The sequence below is a fragment of the Rattus norvegicus genome, chromosome 3 (assembly GCF_021556685.1).
Source record: "Rattus norvegicus strain SHRSP/BbbUtx chromosome 3, alternate assembly SHRSP_T2T, whole genome shotgun sequence".
Classification (NCBI taxonomy): Eukaryota; Metazoa; Chordata; class Mammalia; order Rodentia; family Muridae; genus Rattus; species Rattus norvegicus.
In genome coordinates, this window is record NC_141536.1 from 11,550,290 (window position 1) to 11,563,031 (window position 12,742).

The window sequence follows — 12,742 nt, forward strand, 5'->3', positions numbered from 1 at the left end:
GATGTGGCAGCCACCACTCTTGTCCCTTGCTTTAAACAGCTGTCTTGGTTCTGTTTGTGTGCACTCAGACACTGAGGCATGAGTGTTTTCACATCCTCAGGCGGAGGACCACATTATCCTGCTGGCAGTTCACAGGGATCCTTGGCCACAACATTGTACTTGGGGACCTCTGCCAAGGAAGCTGGAATGTAGTCATTTCCTAGCTAGAGGTCTCGTGGGGATGCTGCCTTTTCTGTTGTGACCTCTCCCAAGTAGAGAAGCCTTTTTCCCAGTCACTACCATGGTAGGCATGGGTCGTGCTTTCCAGAAACAGTGTCATATCCTTGGGGATCTCTGGGAAGCAGAAGCTCCTCTGCTCAATTTCCCCTTCGACTTGGTCCTAGGGGAACATTGACAGTCGTCTGTGGCTTGTAATGTGCTTCCCGGGGAGCCTCAGAAGGCGCAGGAAGCATTTGCTGCAGGAGCGAGCCACTGCTGTTTGGTAGCAGTCTCTACCAGCCTCACTGACTTTGCTGCACACTGACTGCTGCCCCACACTGCAGCAGAGTGGCCTTTCAGAACACAAGCTTGGTTATACAGCTCCGCTAGGATTGGCTAAGGACGTCTTATGCACTAATGGTCCTGCACTGTCTCAGCTGCACTTCAACTTGACACCTGTTTACCCCGAGATGCCCAAGAGCACCTGACGTCCCATGCTCTGCTTCACTGGACTCCAAGTCCTTGTTTTGCTTGACTCATGGTTCCTCTCTTGTGCGTTTGTTTAGAATCACACACTGGGAGATTCACCCACAAGCTGGGGTGAGATGCCCCTCTGTGAGCTTCTGCCACCTGCTCTCCCCATGATGATGTCATTACGACCTGACTCAGTTGAATTCTAGGTACTGGACCAGAACTGGGGATCATGTCATCCTCTTTGACCTTGTATTTCTGTTGTCCACCAAGGCTCATGAGAGGAAAACAAACCAACAAGGACAACTCCAGCTAGGGAAGTGATATTCTCATACCTGTAGGTCTGAGAGACAGAAATGGGGACCCATGGTGGGTCCTAATTTGCTGGTGGCTTGGGGTCTCTGACAACTGCAGGAGATCTGTCTTTGGTTTATGCATTCCACTCATGGGAGACTTGCTGAAGGACAATGCATATTTTTAGACTAGTTTGGGGACATAAACAGAAGGCAAAATGTCTTGATTTTTTTAAGGTAGATAGGAAAAGGACAGGATAAGTATAAAGTGAAAATTAAAGAAACACCTTGTCTTAGAGTTTCCACTGCTGTGAACAGACACCATGACCAGGGCAACTCTTATAAAAATAATTTAACCGGAGCTGGCTTACAGTTTCAGAGGTTCAATCCATTATTATCAAGGAGGGAGGCATGGCAGTATGCAGGCAGATCCAGTGCTGGAGGAGCCAAGAGTTCTTTATCTTGATCTGAAGGTAGCCAGGAGGAGACTGGAATTCCACACTGGGTAGAGCTTGAGCATAGGAGACCTCACAGCCTACCCTCACCCTTCCTCCAGCACAGCTAAACCGACTCTAGCAAGGCCACACCTCTTAATACTGCCACTCTTTACAGACCAAGCATTCAAACGCAGGAATCTGCGTGGGCCAAACTTTTTCAAACTACTACACACCTCATAGCATTGTACAGTGTGAAGCTTGGGCCTGCTTCTCATCTTTTAAACCTGGGAGACATCGTGTCCAAATGGGACCAAAGATGTCCTTGGGGCCAGACTGCCTAGGTTCACAGTGTACTTCTCCACTGGTTTGTGACCTTGGACAATCTTGTCCCCTGGTGTGTAAACTGGGGCTCAGGGTGGTCTCCACCTCAGGGTTGCTTTGAGCCTAGAGCTCTCACAGGAGAGTAGCTGGCATCTGGGAATGAGAGCACATTTTACAGAGATGAACACTTTCACTTTGTCTATCAGACTGCTCCAACCACAACAGTGTAACTTAAAACCATGGCAGATTAAGCCAGGGCGAGCTTAGCTGCTAAAGGACTTGATTTACAAGCATGAGGACCTGAACTTGATTCCCTCAGAACCCTTTTTTAAAAAAGCCAAGCGTGGTAATGCATATATGTAATCTCAGCAATGGGGAGGCAGAAATGTGAGGACCCCTGAGGCTTGCTGGCCAGCCAAACACAAGGTAAATGCTACCTGAGGAATGACATATGACATCTAAAGTTGTCTTTTGGCTTTCACAGGTACACACACACACACACACACACACACACACACACAGTGTGACAACTTGCCAGCTACCATCTGCATAAGTTTAAAAAGCTTACACCCCAACAAATCTGCAGTGCTGCTCCCTGTCCCTTCAGTGCACCCCTCTGGTGCTCCCTGTCCCTTCAGTGCACCCCTCTGGTGCTCCCTGTCCCTTCAGTTCACCCCTCTGGTGCTTGCTGGGCTTCCTGGGACCCTGCTGGAGCCTCTGGGCAGGAACAACAGAGGTACATTGCAGTAAGATGACCTAGTTTTCTTGGCCCTGATGTCCTCTCTCTATTAGATAATTCATTTCCAAAGTTGAGGCTCATCCTGTGTCTCTCAAGGCTTCACCCAGGCTGCTTTGCGCTTGGTTTTTTTTTCTCTAACATGCTCCTTAACACTACAGGAATGCTTGTCTGTCAGAAAGGATCTGGTGTTGCCATTTAGTTGATGAAGATAGCCATAGTATGTATAAACAGCTGTCAGGAGAGGTGACACTTTAGGATATTTTCCTCTGGAAAAAGGAAGGAATGTTTCAAAATGCTGAAGTTGGAATGTCGAGCACGACACTGAGGAGGCACTGAATGAAGGCTTTGCAGGAGAAGGAAGCGTGTCCTAAAGGTTCCACAGAAGCATGACTAGAGTTTGGGGATGGGCTAGCACCCCCAGGCACTGTGCAGTGCCTTTCCCCATGTGTTCTCCTCTCTGGACGCAGTGGCACAGCTCCCTGTAGGTCCTACAGTCTGGCCTCTTGGCAGAGACCTGATTCCTCCTTGTACCATGCATATTCTTACACTAATCAAGTCTTGTCAAAAAACAAAACAAAAAAATAAAAAAAAAAAAAAAAACCCTAGAGAACAGTATTTGAACTGCTTTTGTTAATGATTTTCTACCTTGAATATGGTCTTCCTTTCTAGTTCCTTAGATGAGCAAGTTCAACATGTGACCCTGGGTAGGCTGTGTGGCTTTGACTCTCAGTTTCCTCGTCTTTAAGTAAGGTCATCATGGTTCTTACTGCGTCAGTGTCTGGTGATGATTTCCAGGAGCTAACACTGGTAAAGAATGGGCATGTTAGCTCTTACCAGTGTGGTGATGAAGATATGTTCCTGAATGTCCACGCTAAGAATGTTGACCTGTGTTACCCACAGTAGGAGCAAGGAGTTAGGGTGTGGGAAATCAGGTGTCCCAGGGACACCGTACAACAGACGGGATGCCTCAGCCATGTTGGCCAAGGTATACTAATGGCTGCTTTTTGGAGAATTTATTTCCATCCATCACGTGCAAATGGTTGTGGGCGTGCAGGCTGTAATGGATCTTGTGTTTAAGGTTTCTATTGTCATGGCTCAGGAGAGCCCTCCCTGGTCCCGCCCTGCAGATTGCCTCTCAGGTTCCAGAGGTACTGCATCTCTTTGACCCATTAGCTGTCAGCTCTGATTTGGTGACTGTGAGATAGCATCGGAGCTGTTGGCAGGTTGGCCTTAGGAGATGCTAGGCACCGGAGTTTGCCAGCACAATCTGTACTTTGATTAATTTATTTAATCTAACTATCTTGTATCAACCTGCAAGGATAATTATGCACAAATTACTGTTTAAACTGGAAGCTTGTCTCCCCTCCCGAGCCCCATGCTGGTCCATGGCTCTTCCCCGAAGTCTCTGCGAGAGTGTTTCTTACTCTCTTGTCGTCCTGAGACACCAGACTCTCCGAGGTGAATACTCTAGTTTGAGTGAGAAGCGTTTGAGAAGAGCAGAGCACTGGTTTGGAGTCTGATCCCGTTTGTCGTATCTCAGGGCAGGAACTGGCTCTTTTATCTTTGCCTGTGAGTGCAATTCCGTTTTCTCTCAGCAGCAAGGTTTTGAAGCTGCCTGCTGCTGCTTCAGTCTTTGAGTCAAGTGGGATTTTTAGAATGGGACTAGAGCAGGCTCCTGTGTTCTATCCAAGCACGGGGAGGGGTTGCAAGTAGCATGTGGGGGGCACACACAAAGTTGGTTGTGCTTTATTGACTGTTATTGCTGGTTACAAGGCATGCCGTTCTTTTTTGTACTGCTGTGAAACGACCAGAGAAAGCAAGACACTGTCAGATAATTTTCAGACCCCCGGATGGTGGGAGACATTGCGACGTCAGGTTTTAGGATAAGTGAATTATGACTTATTGATGGCGGTTGGCTGTGCAATCTTAGCTTTTCAGGCAGTTTCACCGAAGCTGTGAAGAGGTAGGTATTTTTTGCTGCTGTTCTTCAGTGACCTTCAAGTGAATGCCCAAATTCCAGAAAAGAGCAGTGAGCCTTGCTTTTGACCAGTGCGTCGTCCCCCCCCCCCAAACCCTGCTAGAGAAAATGGGAAAGATGGGCGGTGCTTGTGGCCGTGTGTCATGTCTGACTTTGAAATGAACACATTCAGCGTGTTTTCACTTGGCTTCATAGAAGGTTTTTCCTCATAACATTTCTGTACAAGACATTAAATTCTTGATATTAAAAAAGATTCTTGGGACTTGGATCCAGAAGACCCAAGTTCAGTTCCCAGCACTCATATCAAGAAACTCACAACAACCTCTGCCTTCATCAGGAAAAGCTTGTCATTGCAGCCATTCTTCTCCCCAGGGCAATTCTCTTGAGCCCAGTCTCCATTGCTGTCATCAAGGGGATGCTGAGAAAAGGGAGGTGGTGGCAATTTGAGTCTGAGGAAAGAAACTTGGGGAGTCTGTTGATTTGGGACCACCTGCTGGAAAAGCACTGTTCCTGGCTTAATTGGCTGGTCACTTGCTGGTTTGGTTTCTAGGAAACGAAATCCAGCCTTCTCAGTGGCTTATATTTATCCAAGCATAAGTAAGGCTGAATGAGGACCCATCGAAGTTACTCCTCGTTATTTCAGCCAGGAGGAAGCTGGCTGCAGGTGTAAGAGACCACTGGATCACCATACAGAGTGTGGGTGTGGTCCGTGCCAACTGTGGTTACCACCTTTGCATGTGGTGACTCTATGTGCAGATTTCCAGGGAAGTAATTGTTTACAATAAGGCGAATTTCCCACTCTTGTGTCTGACCTTTGTTCCCTAGGGACTTATGAATCAAGTCCTTTGAGCATGGCAGTCCCTGATGGTTTGCCAGATGAGGATGCAGGGTCAAGGAAAACAAAGACCAGAAAGAAGCCTAAAACCAGACAGCACTCTGGTGGAGGCCTGGACTGTGTATGGCTGCTCCTCTCCCCAGACAGGTTCCAGCCGCTCATCTGTCTGACTTGGCTGGCTGAGGATTACATCAGGCCTGCAGTCTGAGGCTCACCTTTACGTGTGTCTAGCTTCTTTTAGTAAAGTACATTTATTGGGTATTTATGGAACTGGTGGGAAGGCCATGTTGGACTCCTAATGGCAACTCCAATGTGGGTCTTGGCCCTCCTGGGCCTCATGGTCCCTTGTCCCTGTTTCATTGTGTCTCTGTTGGCTTTTCTGTCTGTAGTGGTGGAACAAGGTTTCCCTGTGCTTCTGAGGTCACACCTCTTCAGCTTAGTTGAGGAGAAAGAGAGAAGCTGGGAGAGAGATTCAGACGGGCTACCACCACTAGGCAGGGAGTCCGAGAAGACATCACGAGAAGAAACGCCTCAAGCCCGAATTTCCAGTAGTATTTAGGATCATGGCTAGGAGGTAGCCAGATTAGATATTGAGGTGCAGCTTGAAATAAGTCTTGGTTTCCCTGTGTGGTTATTGAACTAACAAAGGTAAAGAAATGCAGCCGCTGGGTTAATTCACTGTTTACATTTATATTAAAATAATTCTTTTTACAGTACTGTGGGCCTAGTGAAGGATCTTTTGATTCTAGTTTTAAAGAGAAGATTGGTGGTCATCTGACCCAGCATTTTCATTTCTTGTTGGAACAGGAGATTGGCTATAACATAATTATTAGCCAGGTGTCAACCTTTGTTTTAAAGCTCTAATCTTCCCATTTTCCTGTTAGGGCGGCACCAACTGGGGACCGTGCAGATGCAGAAAGATTTATTATTGCATCTTGCCTACCTGAGCAGTGTTTGTTAGAGACGGAATAAGGAGGTGTGAAAAACGCTGGCACTTGTCCTCCCTAATGAGGTTACCTTATCAAAGGCGTGAGGTAAACAGTATGCCCCCGTGATTGTGGTGGGAACTGTCAGTTATAGCTGAGGCACAGACCTGGAGCACAGCGCAGATGTGATGACCAAGCACATGGACCCCGGTGCCAGGCTTAGCCGCTGGCATTGCTGTTCCCTTCCTGGATGTCCAGGTCCATGTGATTTCTTCTCTTTCTGCTTCCTTAGCTGAAAAATGGGGTAGCCACCTTACCGATTCATGGAATTGTTAGAGGGCATTTGGAACGTAGTAAGGGCTCAGTAAACAGTTGCTGTTCTCAGCACCATCATTCAGTATGAGTGGGCTGTGCTGGGGTTTGACTAACAGGAGTTTTTGCATTGTCTGCAGATTTAATGGCTTTGGCTGCCCTGTTGGCTCCAACAAAGGTTTGGTAGTGGGGCGTCTTCTCTGCGCTAATGTTAGTCCAAATGGTGTTCCCCTTCATAATGCGCTCTCTTGGAAGCGGCTTATCTGTTCTTTAGTGAGTCTGAGGCATCTTAATAGCAGATTTCATTTGTGGTTGGCAGTATGAGTTGACCCACATCTAAATCCTTCTTGATCTAATCGTCTCTGCTATCCTGTTTGATCTTGTAAATATTAATTTAGTCTGTTTGTACATGTGGTTTCCAATGGTCCCAAGGTTAATTACTGTATTTTGTTTATAAAGTGCTCACAGGAGGCTGGGCATATTGTGGAGGACTTAGGAAAACTCTTATCGCCATTTAGGTCTATAGACTGGCAGAAAACCTGATGAGTGTCAAAGTGAAAGGAATCCCCAGGTCTTGTAGCTTGATGGATGATTCCTATCCCAGTCTTTTGTTTTAAGAAATGTGTGGTAGGTCTGGGGAGATGGTGTAGAGGGTAACTTGCTTGCTTTGCAAACATGAGGCTCTGAGTTCAGATCCCCAACATCTATATAAAAAGCTAGGTGCAGCAGCATGTGTTAATATTCCTAGCACCAGTGGGTGGAGACAGGAGGATCTCAGAGACTAGCTGGCCGACCAGCCTAGCCAGTGTGATGGGCCCTGGTCTGAGGGAGGAATGCTGTTTAAAGAACAAAGTGGAAAAGTAATTGAGGAACATGGCAAGCATAGCCTGACATGTGTACACACAGGGATCCCACACAAACACATATACACACATGCACACACACATCCCGATGTCGGCCTCTGACCTCTACATGCTACATGGGCAAGCACAACCTGAACACACACGCACATGTGCACACACACTCACATTATACAGGCATACCTGTTTTGTGCTTCTTCCCATTCCATGGTAGAAATATTCCCTAAGAATGCTGGGGGAGACCTGACATGGTCATTTTGGACCATTGTGCCCAGAGCCACTTGCTGAACTCTGGGGAACCAGGTCTTGTCATAGCACTTCCAGGACACTGAGAGGAATGCATGTGGGGGTGGGAGTAGGGGTACAGGGCTGAAAGTCAAAGGAAGGGCATTGTAGACTCGGAGATACTGCTGTGTGCACCAAAGAAGACTAGGGAGGGGCTGGCTTTCCTAGGTTGTCCGTGTTTGATGGGTGATGTGGAGGTTAAGGGGAGAAGATGAGAGAATGCTCCTTTTTTTGCAATACTTAAATATCTTTATTTCTGATTACTTGATATCTTTTAAAATTAGCTTTTTAAAAGTATATTTGCTTTAGAAAGGAGCTCTTGCCATGTATTAATTATATACACAGGGATTTGCTAATGGATTACATCTATGTGCTAGAGCGCGGAGCAGTGTGCCTGGAATCACCCAGGAGCTGTCTGCTAAACCTTGGTACACCCCACACACTTTGGCTGACTGTGTAGTCAGCTAATGAGACTTGGCTGTTTTTCTATGAAGGAGGAGTCAATGAGGCAGAACAGTGAGGGGCTGGGAACACAGCCTCGGAGCTACAAGCCTGGCTCTGGGTGTAGGTAGGCCACTGGGTCTGTAGCTGGCTTCTGCTGCTTACTCTTGAGGGTTGTCGTTTACTGTCTGTCCCTGTGTTTTCACACGTTGGATGTAGTAGTTCCAGATTGTAATAGCTGAGGGAGGGTGGGTAAGGTAAGCCTTTGTCAGATCTTCCTCCCTGCCTTTGGAGGGAAGACCTCATGCCCTCCATGATGCTGTCTCTTCTGGAATACTGCATTCGGCTCTGTGGAGCTTACCCAGGACAGCAGCATCTTTACATCCAGCTCCTTTCTTTGGTTCTCTTCATAGCCACACCCACGGATATTTGATGAGCACAGAAGCATAGTGACTGAAGTGCATGCTCAAGAAGAGTGGGGTGGACCCACCTGCAATGTGGGGTGCAGCTGCTGTGCCTGTCCTTCCTGGGCTTCATTATGGAACCATTTCTGTGGCTGTCTGTCTGTCTGTCTGTCTTAACCTTTGAAATGTGACTTCTACAACTGTATGCAGATTTATCCTGAGTCTACACTTCAAAACATACTTATTGCATTGCTATCAAGTAGAGTGCAATTAATCCTTTAAAACAGGAGGCCTGGGGAGATGGACCCAGTTGGTAAAATGTTTGCTGCACAAGCATGGGGACCTTAGCTTCATCCCTACCTAGCACCCACATAGTGAGGCATGAAGCTTTGTGCTGGGGATTAATCCTCGGAGTGATGCGTTTGCCAGCCACCAGCGCCTCTCTCCTTCCTTTGCCAATAAAATCTTCACAAGATGCAGATGAGTGGTAGATGTGTTATCAGGGATAACCTTGAATCTGATCTAATTTATTAGTAAATCATTGACAAGCTTGTGTTATCGGGAACATGTTACTTGTGAAGGGCCTCGTAATTGATTACGAAAGCCACCGTGCTTTGACATTTCTGCTGCAAAGATTGATGACAACATCTGCAGCACCTGTTGTGTGTGCATGGGTTGGGGAGTGTGTATGTGTGTTTTCATGGTGTGTGTTGAGTCTAGGTTTCTTGGCTGAGTAATGGCTGACAAAATATAGCCTTAGGCCATCTCCCAGGCATCGAACTTGTCCTTTATGCCCAGGTACCAACAAGATGCCCAGATGTTGGCATGGTAGGGATGAAAACCACAACGGCTTGGTGTCCTGAAGCTGCCCTCAGCTGGGGGAGACCAAGGTGCAGAACCAACATTAAGCAGTGACGAGCGTTCTAAAGATATTAAGTCTATAGGCTGAAAGTAGAGAGACTGGGTGGGGCCTTTAGATGGGTTTGGGGACAGGCCTGGTGGGAAACTAAGCTGTCTGGGCATAGCAAACATTAAGAAGCGTGGCTTCAGAGTCTTTTGAAGCCTTTTTAGTAGGCTTCTAGCTGTTGGTGTCTTTCTATTAGACAAGATGCCCTGCATATCCATGCTATAGCTGCTCCCACTGTCTTTGTCTCTATCATTGTCGTAGGCCTGACCTATGACCCCACAGAGTGGCTTTGCTCATTTTGCTCATTTTCAGCCAAAACCTGATGGCTGGCCTTCTTCCTGCCTGAGTGTCTGTCCTTCAGTGGTGATCCCAGTGGTGGCTGCCACTCTGAGTAGAGTGCTATGATTGTCCCCTCTGTCTACACCCCACATGGAGCCTCTTCAGCCCAGGTGATCTCATTTCTGTCCAGGGACCACAGTAGATTCTAGTGGCTTGGACTTAGGCTCAAGAACTCTAAAGTTTGCATTAAGAAACAATAACTTTAGGGCTGGGGAAATGGGTTAGCTGTTAAGAGCACTGGCTGCTCTTCCAGAGGACTCAACTACCAGCACCTATATGGCAGCTCACAGCTGTCTGCAATTCCAGTTCCAGGGAATCCGACACCCTTACACATGCAGACAAAACACCAATGCGCATAAAATAAAAATAAATTTAAAAACCCAATAACTTTGTTTTAGAATGTAGAGGTTCCTCCAACCCTGTTCTTTAGACAAGAGCTCACCTTTTGTTTTCTCTTAGTTCCCACCTCTCTTTGGCAGTGTTTTCTTTCAGTCTTCTGGTTTTTCTGAGAACTGAATGTGTCCTTAGGGTGGAGTGAGGCACCAGGGGCATCTTGTTAATTCCTGATTGGCTCCAGATGCAGCTACAGAGGGGTCGTTTGCTGGTGTTGTTTTCTCAGCCCTTTCTGGTTGGAAGGCCCTGCCCAGATCCAAATATTCCTAGCCCCTTGATGGTGCTGTTTTGCTGGGGCCCATCCGGGCTCTGCTACATGTTGGGCCCACACCTACTGCTTGTCCCAGAGACCCATAGGATCAGGTGAGCCTTGCCTGCCTATGCTGTTCTTCCCCTTCCTCGCCTCCCATCCCCCACTTTCTTCCATCCCAGGGCTTGAGGGTTACCGTGCTGCTGTTGCTTTACGGTTGACTCCGAGCACAAGCACATGCGCACAGAATCTCACCTCCGAATGGCGAGACTTTGCCTTATTTTCCCACAGTCTGCAGAGCCTGATTTAGGGCCGCACCAGGATTAAGTAGGATTACTAGCATCTTCCCTCTGTCTCTCCTGTGTATCTTGTATGAATGTGTCCTAATAACTATTGATATCAAGTTCATCCCTCAAGAAGCCGAGTCCGACCTTTAGTGTCCTGCTGACGCCGCAGTTTGCTGATGTGTTTTTCTTGCAAGTAAAATCAATGCAGATAAATCTTAGTAACTTTTCCTGCATGGTGAGGTGGTAGGGCCCTCTGTCTACACAGCTACCATAGTAGGCTTCTCTGTCTACACAGCACCCCTGCATCCCATTCAAGGCTGTTGGACCAGCATCGATTAGCTGATCCACTACTCTTAAAGGTCATGCTTAATCAGGCTGTAGGTCTACTGGAGAAGATTCTAGAGTGCCTGGGTTCTGCAGTTGACTTTGTGCTATTCTCTGCTGATATTTGCCTTTAACAGCACATCCCCAGTTCACCAAGCAGGTAGGCCTGCACTTAAAGGGCAAAAACCCGGTGTGCATTTTTATCCTGAAAATTAGTCACAGCCAGTCGGCGGTGGTTTAGTAGTGGTAGGGTTCACTTCTAGAAATCCTAATGTAAATGGGCTGACATCCCAACAGGCTGTCAAAGCCCTGCTCTCCATGCCTGTGACACAGATGCTGGAGGAAGGACAGACAGCAGCCACCGAGTGGGCCATCTTCTCCAAACAGTTGATGAAGCAAGCTGACAGGGGCACGGGGCTCTGCTGCTAGCCCTTCATGTTAAGTATGGTGCTGTAGAACAGATGGAGAGGAAGAGGCCTCCTTGACAGTTCGGGAGGGTGGGGACCTTTAAGTTATGAGGAGTCAAAAGAACAGTTTAGTTATTAGCTGCATTCTGGATGACAGTCTGACATTCCGTAACTGTCCACAGCGACCAGGCTGCGTTAGAATGACACTATCGCAAATGTCTCCTATTAACTTCTCCCTAATAAGGAGGAATGGTTTGATTTGAATAGTTCTGAATAATTTCACAGTATTTATTGCCCATCAGCTGCAGGAATGCTTCTTTCTTGTCATGGTGGTTAACGGGAGGACTAGAAACAAGGGCTACCATGGTTCCTCCATGAGACAAGCCCCTCACTCCATACCCTTCCTTGTTCTCGAGGGGGAAAAGTTGGGCTGGGAAAATCTGTAATATTATTTAATATTCTGAGAGCGAATGTTGAGAATGTTTGTAAGATTTTAGAAAAAATTAACATTTTTTTGCATGTAGTGGGTGATTACAGTTTTCAAAGAGGTATGTGCTCACTATACCATCTGGAAAAGTAGAAAGAAGAACAAAGCTCATCTCTAATCTTGCCACCTAAATATGTGTCCTGTTGTCTGCTTTTCTACTGGCCCATTTCTAGGGAAATATATTTGTTTGTTCATTCTTTATACACCATGAAAATGACCTTGTCTCATTTTCTCCTGGGCCTTAAGAATTTTGTATGATATTTATGACAGTGTTGCATGGCACTAGAAAATTAGACTTTTTTTTTTAAACCAGCCTAATATTCCATCAGGACATGTACCACAATTTACCATGTTATTTCCCTGTGTTGAAAATTTCAGTGGCTGCTGCTACAAGACGGATGGGATCAGTGCCTTGTTTAGGACTGCCTAAGGACCCAGCCCCAGAGTGATGACTGGTCATATTGTTCTTTTCTCTCTTCCAGGATTTAAATAAGCTTTTTATAAGAGTCCAGATTGCTACCTCATTGCAAAGTTGTCAGCTGAATCAAGAGGGTTTTGTGTATGTGTTTGCATATAGTGCTCAGGTCTTTAACATTTTCACGAATTCTGGCTGATTTGTGTTGACTGTCTTCTGTGGCCTTACACACACATCCCTCTGCTTGGTGCTCTTCCTCCTGGTGCTCACGCCGGCTCTCATGTTCCCCTGACCATTGCTGCTGCTTTCTCCACCTGTCTTCTGCCTCTTGTTATCTCGGCACACACTGAGGTAATCTGTTGCCCTCATTTTCTATGGGGTTACTGGAGTGAGGTGCAAAGCCTAAGGGCACTGAGATCTCTGAAGCATGCCA

General features: G+C 46.9%; 1 protein-coding gene across 2 annotated transcripts in view; it reads left to right on the forward strand.

Moving 5' to 3' along the window:
* Positions 1–12,742, forward strand: part of Med27 (mediator complex subunit 27) — a 173,476-nt gene that overhangs the window by 18,093 nt on the left and 142,641 nt on the right. The window lies entirely within an intron of this gene.